This window comes from Zingiber officinale, chromosome 4A, assembly GCF_018446385.1.
Source record: "Zingiber officinale cultivar Zhangliang chromosome 4A, Zo_v1.1, whole genome shotgun sequence".
Taxonomy (NCBI): Eukaryota; Viridiplantae; Streptophyta; class Magnoliopsida; order Zingiberales; family Zingiberaceae; genus Zingiber; species Zingiber officinale.
This window is the reverse complement of record NC_055992.1, coordinates 79,355,109-79,367,133: the sequence shown is the minus strand read 5'-3', so window position 1 is coordinate 79,367,133 and position 12,025 is coordinate 79,355,109.

Sequence of the window (12,025 nt, the reverse complement as noted above, 5' to 3'; positions counted from 1 at the left end):
CTCATGGGTAGTGTGACACAACGTGTTATCCGGCAGGGATTCCTCCCCGTCATTGTGTACCGGGAGTTGAGAGCATTGCGCTCCCCCATCTATGATTTGGGGTAGGAGGATAGGTGTACTCCGACAGCATCCCGTCCACTCGGTCACTCATCAGGAGTAGTGACGACAGAGTGCACGGTTGTCACAGCCCTACCCACTCGGCCTCACTTTTGTATGAGATGATCGACTGGCGTCAGGGGTGACCAGGACGCATCATTGGCATCATATGCATGATGCATTTATTGCTTGTGTTTGTGTTTGCTGCATTTATATGCTGCATTTTGTTTGGATACCTATGTTTGACATGCATACAGGATTTCCTTATCCCTCGGACTGTTTGACCTTATACTCAGGACCTGGTTAGTACAGTATTCTCCTGTTTATTTCAGATGCATTCTTATCTTTCTTATCAGGAGACTGTACTCTTGATTAGTGCTAGGTGTTGTTTCTTTACTTTGCATATCAACTGTACCTGCTGAGTGTTGGACTCACCCCGCCTCCATTATTGTTATTTTCAGGTTGATGCTGTCAGGAGGGAGTTCCAGTCGCTAGTCCCCACTGCACGTAGTGCTACTCCACTGCTAGTTTTTGAGTTGTTTCATTTTAGCTTTTCGCTATCAGACTTTATTCTAGTTTTGTTTTGGACTTACATATGGATATTGTATGGAATCTTTCCGTTGGATGGACTTTTTAGTATGATTTGGATTTACTCTACTACATGCCTGCTTGGACGGCAGAAGAGGTAAGAAGAATCAGATTTGGGCTTTACGAGTGTAGTTGAGTAGGGTGGTTTTTGAATCAGAGTATTATTACTGCGTGGTTGTGTCAGCCAGAGGCTGAATATATATATAAACTGCGTGGTGATTGATTTTTATTATTGTTATGATTCCAGTCGCCTGTGGCTGAGTATTTAGTGCTTGTAGAAAATTTTGATTGTCCGCCGTACAGGGGAGATGCTGCCGAAATTTTCTCGGACAGGGACTCTTCTGGGGGCGTGACAATTTATATGGTGTGTTATTGATTATAGAATGGAAATGTATCCTAGTAATCTAGGCTGATGATGCCCCCTTGAGAAGCTCATAAGGATTGTCAGGTAAACTCTGCAGGTGGACCTAGTCCGGCATGACAATGAAGTTGAGTGGTACTACTCTTGGAGTTATATATTAATTAAGTGAGTTGTCAGTAACTCATTTAATTAATGGACATTCGATATCTTAAACATAGGCAGACTAACACACTCATGATAAGAAGGAGCCCATATAGTAATATGGGATTAGTGTGGTAGTGCAATAATAACTCTTTAGTGGAATGAGATATTATTAATGAACTTGAGTTAGGTGTTCGGGGCGAACATGAGTGTTGGGACCGAAATGTAGCTAGAGGGGGGGGGGGATAGCTCGTCGCATGCTCGTGGTCGGCGTTGCTTGTTTCTTCAGAGATGTGCAGCGGAAATACAAGAAACAACACACACAACGCTAACAAGAAGATTTACTTGGTATCCACCTCACAAGAGGTGTCTAATCCAAGGATCCACGCACTCACACACCCTCCACTATGAATAACACTCCTTTATGGTAACTACCAAAGGCAAAGAAGGCCTACAAGTTCACACTACAAGAAGAAAGGGAAAGGATACACAAATACAAGCAAAAGCTTACAATGAGTACAGAAAACCATAACCCTAGCTTTCTTCCTCTTGCTGTAGATCCGCCTCTTGACTTGGAAAAACCTCCAAGAGCTTCATGAACTGGCGGTGAGAACCCTGTGGAGAAGAGATGAAAGCGCAGCAAAGGATCGGAGATGAATCGTGTAAGTTCTACCGAAGGAATCGAACGTCTACAGCTAAATACGACGCCAACGGTCGGATCCCGATCGATTGGATTGCTCCCAATCGATTGAGGAGGCTTTGGATCGATCCACTGATTGATCCAGAGCGCCTCTGTGCTCTCAGGAATAGCCTGGATCGATCGGTTGATCGATCCATCCTTTATCGCGCAAAGTCGCAGCTCCTCAATCGATCCACTGATCGATTAGGACCACTGGATCGATCAGCCGATTGATCCAGCAGGCTTCTGTGCGCTCGCGACTGCATCCCAATCGATCCACTGATCAATTGGGAAGAAGGCTTTTCATGGGGACCTTCCCAATCGATCGACCGATCAATTGGGCTCCAGCCAATCGATGGGATGATCGATCTAGCTGTTGGTTTTTGCCCAAAACCAAGTCCCAAGCCCCCAAACCAACATCCGGTCAATCCATGACCTGTTGGTTCATCATACCTAGCATCCGGTCACCCTTGACCTGCTAGGACTCCCTCACCAAGTGTCTGGTCAATCATTTTGATCCACTTGGACTTTTCTCCTCTTGCTAAGTATCCGGTCAATCCCTTTGAATTACTTGGACTTTAACTAGATGTCTGGTCAATCCTGACCCATCTGGATTTCCCCGTGCCTGACTTCACTCACCAGGACTTCCCTTCTGCCTACCTTCACTCACTAGGACTTCTCTTCTGCCTGGCTTCACTCACCAGGTCTTTCACCTATCTTCACTCACTAGGATTTTCCTCTACCTAGCTTCACTCACTAGATCTTTCACCTGGCTTCACTCACCAGGATTTTCCTCTGTCTGGCTTCACTCACCAGGACTTTCACCTAGCTTCACTCACTAGGATTTTCCTCTGCCTGACTTCACTCACCAGGACTTTCACCAAACTTCACTCACTAGGATTTCCTCACTGCCTAGCTTCACTCACTAGGTCTTTCACCTGGCTTCACTCACCAAGATTTTCACCTGGCTTCACTCACCAGGATTTCCCCACTGCCTATCTTCACTCACTAGGTCTTTCACCTGGCTTCACTCACCAGGATTTTCTTCTGCCTGGCTTGACTCACTAGGACTTCCTTTGCCTAACCTCCAAGTTAGGACTTTCACCTAACTTCACTCACCAGGATTTTCCAGTCAAGTATCTGGTCAACCTTGACCTACTTGACTCTTTTTCCAGTCAAGTATCTGGTCAACCTTGACCTACTTGACTCTTTTTCTAGTCAAGTATCCGGTCAACCTTGACCTACTTGACTCTTCTTCAACCAACCTGATCAGACCCTGATCAGAGGGGAATTGCACCAAACAATCTCCCCACATGAACAACTGCACCTGCACTTGTCTATATCATCGAAGTCTTTGTATTATCAAACATCGAAACCCAAACCAAGACTCAAGCTTGGTCAACCAGGACAACCTTGACCTGAGGGATATTGCACCAACAATCTCCCCCTTTTTGATATTTGACAATACCTCATTTAAGTTAGGCTAATTCCCATAGCCTCAACTTCCTTCATTCCACTAGGTAATGAAAGCGTAAGTTAAACCCTACATTCTCCCACTAAGAAGGCAAACTCCCTCTTAGATAATGAAGGCCTAACTTAAACCCTATATTCTCCCCCTATTGGCACACATCAACAAATTCACTTGTTGAAAACTCTCCCCTTTGAGGCTCTCCCCCTGAAGAGTTTCTCATCGTTGTTCACAACTTCACTCGTTGTGATCAACACAATAATGAAAGTCTCATACCCTTCATTTATCCTTAACCCTATATTCTCCTCCAATGCAGATAAATGTCCAACCTTGAGCATTTACAACTTAACCAATGAAGATATCCACTGTCCATTGTAATCCAATGCTCAACCTTGAGCATTTTTACTAAAGAAGGTTAACCACCTTCCAAGGTGTATGAAAAATAGTTTTCATGTCTTTAAAGAATACCTCCCCCTAAAGACATGGTCGTACCTTCTATCATTGCACCAACAATGACTTGGAATCCCTAAACCTTTAGGAAACCCAAAGTTAGAAGTTTTAAGGTTCAAAAGTTCAAAATTTGAATCAAACCTCAACCTAAACTTCAATTTAGTCTCCCTTAACCAATCCATCCTTGTTTTCAACATGAAAACACCCTTTTTATGTATACAAATATATTTTGAGGGGTTAGGAATGGTTACCTAGACTAACGATGGTTCAAAATGCTGAACATAAGCTTTCCCAGCCAAAATCAGCATCTTCGATCGATTGGAGTTGGGTTCCAATCGATTGAACCATATTGAATCGATCCACCGATAGATTCAGGAGGGTTGGATCGATCGGTGGATCGATCTAGGAAGCTTCTATTCACGAGAAGCTTACCCTCAATCGATCGCCCGATCGATTGAGACCCTTCAATCGATCGGGGTGATCGATTGAATGCCTGATAGTTCTTAAATTCACTTGCGGTGAATTTCAGAAATCCCCTAGAAAAATCTACAAAATTCCAAAAATCGTGAAAATTTGTGCAGACATTATTTAGGGTATACTTTATCATGGAAAAATAGTTTTCTATGAAAATATATCATATTTTCAAAGATTGACACAAACTTGAAAACTTGCAAAAGCTTTAGTGTTTTCTTCAAGTTTGTGTCTAACTATTCAATGGTGATTACTATCAAAAGATAGCCTTCACCATGGTTTTCCAAAAGCATTTTAAAACCATTTTCAAAACCAATATCCCACCATGTTCCTTGGGCTTAATGCACATGACTTGTACACTAGCTTTCCCAATGATGGGAAAACACATAACTATGTGTTTTGATAACTTAAAACTCAAGGAAATGCACTAAATCAGCATGTTAAGTTTTGTTCATCATCCTAACATCTCACTTGTATCTACTGTGCACAAAATACATACAAGTCATCTTATAGGTCTTTGTGAGATGTAACATTTGGTTTTGCCCTAATGTAGGGATTATGCATATCTATCTAAGCATTTTTGAATTATAGACATCCACCAAGGATGTTACTTGTTAATTAATGCCATTAGTCCTTAATAAACAAGGAATTAAAATGATGCATGATGATGTTATGACATACATCAAAAAGAAATAATTTTCAAAAGAAAATTTCCTATAACTATATGATGTATGTATGACATGACATGGTGTTTTTATATTTTTCATAATAAGGCATGAGTGCAAACACAAATAAATAAATATGATGTCATGGCATATTATGGGCAAACAAAGCATGACAAATTAGCATAAATAAAATACCTAGGTTGTCTACCTAAGTATCCTTAACCCTTAGCTAACTTAAAAATTTAAACCCTAGATTGCCCACTATTTCCCAAGAGAATGTCAAAAACCAAATTTGACATTTCTTTGCTTTTCCTAATTTGTGCCAATTTAAATTAAGCATATTTCTCAAATTTTGGCACAATTTACTCTTTTAAAGAGTAATCAATTGAGTTAAGGCTTAAATTTGCCCTTAACTTCCTAAGAACATACCAAAATCCCAACTTGGTAGTTCTTATGATTTTCTCAAATTGTGTCATTTAAAATTTCATCCAATTTCTCAAAATATGACCCATTTTACTCTTTCCAAGAGTAAACCATAAATCCATTTCATTTTTCAAAGGTTAATAATAACCTTGAAAATGCTCCTTGAGTGTCAACTTCATCATGATTGTGTTAACTACCCTTCCACTTAAAGTTGACACTCTCTAACCCATCTATGGGATAGAGAAGATGCTCTAGGAACCCAAAACCTACTGGTGCTCCTTGGATGCTCTAGGTACTCATTAGGGATAACCTCCCTAGATACCTTCCTAGTGACCTTATTAGGCTTCTTAGAAGCCTTGGTCACTTTTTCTAGGTCAATTCTAGGGATTTCTTCCCTTGTGACCTTCTTAGTGACTTTCTTAGACTTCTTAGAAGTCTTAGTCACATTTGTTGCAAAAATACTCTTAGGGATGACCTCCCTAGTATTTTTGGCTTGCCCACTAGGCCTGGGGTTGGTTCCATAGCTATATGGAACCCTATGGTAAGTAGGTACATCCTTTTTGGTTTTAGGTTTGTATCCCAAACCTCTATGGCCCTTGGATGTCCCTTGTTGTCCTAAACCTAGGTTTTGCTCATTTTGCCCTATTAGGATATTTTCCGTCCTTTTTAGGGTCTTTTCCATTTTATCAAGTCTTGACCTCAAGACTTGATTTTCTTCCAATAAATCCCTAGATTTAGGTCTTCTATTTAATCCTTGAGCGCTTTTATTTTTAGGCTTATAGTTATTACCTTAGTGTTCTTGCCTAGATTTTTATCTACATTCCTAGCCCTAGGTGTAGTGGTTTTAGCATATAGAGCCATATGATTTTCATTACTATCTCCATGCTTCCTATTCTTATGGTAAATAGCATTAAAATGATTTAAATTAGCGCTAGCATGCTTTTTACCATGATTTAAAGGAGTAGGCTCAATAAATGTTACCTTCCTTTTTACCTTGGAGGCTCCCCCTTGAGTTGAGCTTCCTCCTTGAGCCTTGACCGCTTTCTTCCCCTTGGGACATTGACTCCGATAATGCCCCTTTTGATTGCAAGAGAAGCACACAATGTGCTCCTTGCTCTTCTTTGTTTCGGGAGCGGTCTCCTTGGGCTTCTCTTTACCCTTTGGTGCCAGTTGGCTCTTCTTCTTGGACAATTTGGGGCACTTACTCTTGTAGTGCACTTTCTCCCTACACTCAAAACATATAATATGATTTTTATTATTAATTGAAATTGTTATACCTTTGCTTGTAGGGGTTGCATCTTCTCTTTTTGATCCGAACTTGATCCTCCTCCAATAGATTTGTCTTGACTTGTGGAGGTGGAAGCTTCTTCATCCTCTTCTTCTTTTGACCCGTATGTGGAGACTTCTCCTTCTTCTTGATCCGTTGTCAATGAAAGTTGATCCCCCTCAATCCTAGAGGTGGAGGCTTCTTCATCTTCATCTTCTATATTGAACAAAGAGTATGCTCCCTCTTTGTCCTTTTCATTGTACTCCTTTGAAGATGAAGCTTCTTGGACTTCTTCTTCGGAAGTTGAGCATCTCTCAACCTCGGAGTCCTCTTCCTCTTGGTCTTGATCCAATGAGTCACCCTCTTTAGATTCTTCTTGAATTTGTGCAGTGGAGGGGATCTCATGAATTGATGTCAATTTGCTCCATACCTCCTGAGCATCCTTGAATTCTCCAATTTGAGCCAAAGTGTGGCTAAGCAATAAGTTGACCAAAAGCTTGGTCACTTTATCATTTGCCTCGCTCCTTTGAATCTGCTCTTTGCACCATTTGCTTTTCTTGAGGACTTTTCCCTTTGAGTTCTTTGGAGCTTAGAAACCTTCCATGAGAGCAAACCATTGCTCTATCTCCACCATTAAGAAATTCTTGATCCTTGATTTCCAAATATTGAAGCTTGTTGAAACGTATGGTGGAGCCACCCTTGTGTCAAATCCAAGTCCATCTTGGAATTGCATCTTGAAGTTGAGCTTCTTGAATTCTTTGACTTTGATGAATTTGCTCCAACTTCTTCACCCTCTAGCTTTGCTTGTTTTGTTTGCCCCTTCCGGCGATGATTCCGGTGAAGAGCGACCTCGCTCTGATACCAATTGTTGGGACCGAAATGTAGCTAGAGGGGGGGGAATGGCTCGTCGCGTGCTCGTGGTCGGCATTGCTTGTTTCTTCAGAGATGTGTAGCAGAAATACAAGAAACAACACACACAATGCTAACAAGTAGATTTACTTGGTATCCACCTCACAAGAGGTGACTAATCCAAGGATCCACGCACTCACACACCCTCCACTATGAATAACACTCCTTTATGGTAACTACCAAAGGCGGAGAAGCCCTACAAGTTCACACTACAAGAAGAAAGGGAAAGGATACACAAATACAAGCAAAAGCTTACAATGAGTACAGAAAACCCTAACCCTAGCTTTCTTCCTCTTGCTGTAGATCCGCCTCTTAATTTGGAAAAACCTCCAAGAGCTTCAAGAACTGGCGGTGAGAACCCTTTGGAGAAGAGCTGAAAGCGTAGCAAAGGATCGGAGATGAATCGTGTAAGTTCTACCAAAGGAATCGAACGCCTGCAGCAAAATACGACGCCAACGGTCAGATCCCGATTGATTGGATTGCTCCCAATCGATCGGGGAGGCTTTGGATCAATCCACTGATCAATCCAGAGCGCCTCTGTGCTCTCAGGAATAGCCTGGATCGATCGGCTGATCGATCCAGCCTTTATCGCGCAAAGTCGCAGCTCCCCAATAGATCCACTGATCGATTGGGACCTCTGGATCGATCAGCCGATCAATCCAGCAGGCTTTTATGCGCTCGCGACTGCCTCCCAATCAATCCACTGATCAATTGGGACGAAGGCTTCTCGCGTTGACCTTCCCAATCGATCGGCTGATCGATTAGGCTCCAGCTAATCGATCGGATGATCGATCCAGCTGTTGGTTTTTTCCCAAAACCAAGTCCCAAGCCCCCAAACCAACATCCGGTCAATCCATGACCTGTTGGTTCATCATGCCTAGCAACCGGTCACCCTTGACCTACTAGGACTCCCTCACCAAGTGTCTGGTCAATCCCTTTGACCCACTTGGACTTTTCTCCTCTTGCCAAGTATCCGGTCAATCCCTTTGACCTACTTGGACTTTCACCATATGTCTGGTCAATCCTGACCCATCTGGATTTCCCTGTGCCTGGCTTCACTCACCAGGACTTCCCTTCTGCCTAGCTTCCCTCACTAGGACTTCTCTTCTGACTGGCTTCACTCACCAGGTCTTTCACCTAGCTTCACTCACTAGTATTTTCCTCTGCCTGGCTTCACTTACTAGGTCTTTCACCTGACTTCACTCACTAGGAATTTCCTCTGCCTGGCTTCACTCATCAGGACTTTCACCTAGCTTCACTCACTAGGATTTTCCTCTGCCTGGCTTCACTCACCAGGACTTTAGCTTCACTCACTAGGATTTCCTCATTGCCTAGCTTCACTCACTAGGTCTTGCACCTGACTTCACTCACCAGGATTTTCACCTGGCTTCACTCACCAGGATTTCCCCACTGCCTAGCTTCACTCACTAGGTCTTTCACTTGGCTTCACTCACCAGGATTTTCTTCTGCCTGGCTTCAGTCACTAGGACTTCCTTTGCCTACCCTCTGAGTTAGGACTTTCACCTGGCTTCACTCACCAAGATTTTCCAGTCAAGTATCCAATCAACCTTGACCTACTTGACTTTTTTTCTAGTCAAGTATCCGGTCAACCTTGACCTACTTGACTCTTCTTCAACCAACCTGATCAAACCCTGATCACAGGGGAATTGCACCAAACAATCTCCCCACATGAACAACTGCACCTGCACTTGTCCATATCATCGAAGTCTTTGTATTGTCAAACATCGAAACCCAAACCAAGACTCAAGCTTGGTCAACCAGGTCATCCTTGACCTAAGGGATATTGCACCAACAACGAGAAGCTCAAGCTCATCGGGAGACCAAAACTAATTCCTCCTCTCAGTCCCTATTGTAGCCTCTTATTTATAAAGTCTTATATCCACCCAAACCCTACTTCTTACCCACCTTAAGGTGGCTAGCCAAGCCAAGCTTGGAGCCCAAGCTAGGGTCGGCCAAACCAAGTTTAGATGGGTTCAAGTTGTGGCCGACCCTAGTTTGGAGCCCAAGCAAGGGTGGCCGACCACATTGAATTCAAAAGAAAGTTTTATTTTGTAAAATCTTTCCTTTTATAGAGATCCATTAAAAGGATTTAAAAGGATAATTTTAATATAAAACTTTATTTTTTTTAAATCGGTCATAAAAGGAAATAAAAGGAAGTTTTTATTTTGTTAAAAACTTTCCTTTTATATTGGTTTTAAAAGAGAGTTTTAAATTTTTTAAAATCTTTCCTTTTATAGCGTTCTATAAAGGAATAAAAGAGACATTTGAAATCTTTCCTTATTTGTAGTTATCTATAATGTGAAAGAAAGATTTTAATTTTTTGATAAAACTTTCCTTTCTTAAAACCATGTTTTATTTTAAATCGTATAGTTTATAGATATCCATAAAGGATTTTAAAAAGAGATATTTTAATTTATAAAACATTCCTTTTAGAACTATCCACAAAAAGGATTTTTAAAAGAGAGATTTTAATTTTTGTTTAAAATCTTTCCTTGCTTGGAGAACAAGCATGTGGTCGACCATGACAAGAAGAAAAGGAAGTTTTAATTTTTTGTTTTAAAACTTTCCTTTTTAGTCATTGGCAAGGAATATAAGGAAGTTTTAATTATATTTAAAACTTTCCTTATTTGCCAAGACTAAGGAATATAAAAGAGAGGGTAGAGGTGTCTCACCTCACAACAAGAATACATCTTCTATTTCTCTCCTCTCTTCCTTGGTGGTGGCCAGCCCTTACTCTTTCTCTCTTCTCCTTTGTTTTCCCTCTTGGTGGCTGGCGGCATATTGGTGTGGAGATCTATTGATGGCTGGTTACTTGAAGGAGAAGAAGAAGAGAAGGAGGTTCTCTTGTCTAGCATCCCTTGGAGGAAAGTTGGTAGCCGAACTTCATCATCTCTTGGAGAAAGTTGGTGGCAAAAACTTGAAAGGAAGAAGAAGGCTTGGGTGGATTCTCGTCTTGGTAGATTGTCGCCCACATAACGTCCGAGATAAGAAGAGGAATACAATAGAAGATCAAGAGGTCTATAAGTTACAAGAGGTATAACTAGTTATTAGTTTTTGCATCTTTTGTATAGATCTTGAAAAACCAAAAACAAGACGTTATCTATTTTAATTATCATTTTTTTTATCGATTTTCGTTTCAATTTCATGTTTCGATAATGTGTTTCTATTGAGGTTTCTATTGTTAAACTTTGTTTATTGTGAGAAGTTTAAATATTCGATTTATTTGAAAGGCTTTGTCTTGACAGTGGTGGATGATCCCATACCCAAGAAGGCCTAGTGCCTCGCCACGTTTGACCTGGAAGTCGATCTTTAAATAGATATTTGATCAACTTTTTAAATATGGTTTAACTTAGGAAGATCACATCGGTTGAACTTGAAGTAAGAATGTTAAGTTTCGTTCCCAATTCGAGTTTAATTTCTAAAGGGAAAATTTAGATTAATAATGTTAAGAATCGTTTGCAATCCAAATTTAACTTTAGTAGAACACATGGGTAGCTATGATAGTTCTATGCTTGTACAAATTTTTGTACAGGGGAACTAGGACGGTATTCTGAGTAGCAACCAAATATTGTTATCAAAGCTAGGGTTAGCCTCTGTGTGTTTGATTTTAGTTTAATTATGCACATGTCATACATATTTTAAGCAGGATAATAGTAGGATGTGTAAATAGATTAACTCTGTGGTTGAGGCTCCAACTATTATGGCCTATTGTGATTGTGTGTGATTGGACCCTCGGACATGTCGAGGGCATTTTATGTGTGTGCATGATTATACTTATTAAATATAGCAAGAGCTGTATTAGTTTTAGGATTTTACGTTTTTGTTCGATCTAGACTTTATGTACATTCCTTTGAGGAATATAGGATCGATATATGTAAAATTCTATTTTGTCACAGATCGTATCCTTGCGAGACGTGGTGCTATTTGAGGAACAGAAGCGTAGCGAAAAAAGAAGCTCGACGGGCGCAACGACATGAACCCTAGGGCTGGTGGCTAGTTTTGATGACTGCTAGGGCTGGCAGCACATGGAGGACAGTTGTCACACCCCAGGTAGTCCCTACCAGAAGAAATTTTGGCAGCATCTCCCCTGTACTAGTGACAATATGAAACTTTACAACATCAATCCAGATACAATAAGCAAGCATTCACGTAGTTTCCAACATCAACTTTCCAACAAGGATGGAAACATATGTGTAACATAAAAGTACAATAAGCAAGCATTCACGTAGTTTAATAGTAACAACTAAACTAAAGCAAATATAAGGAAATCACCGCAAAAATCCTACTCAACTACACCCATAAAATACAAAACCGATATCCTACTCAACTACACCCATAAAACACAAAAATTCAGCATACATCCAAATGAAAACCCATCAACAAATAACAAAACGTATAAGATCCAAATGCCAAAAGCTACAAGTCTGAAAACATAGTCTAACATAATAAGAAAATCGAAATGTGTGAACTCGTCGCGACACGCAGT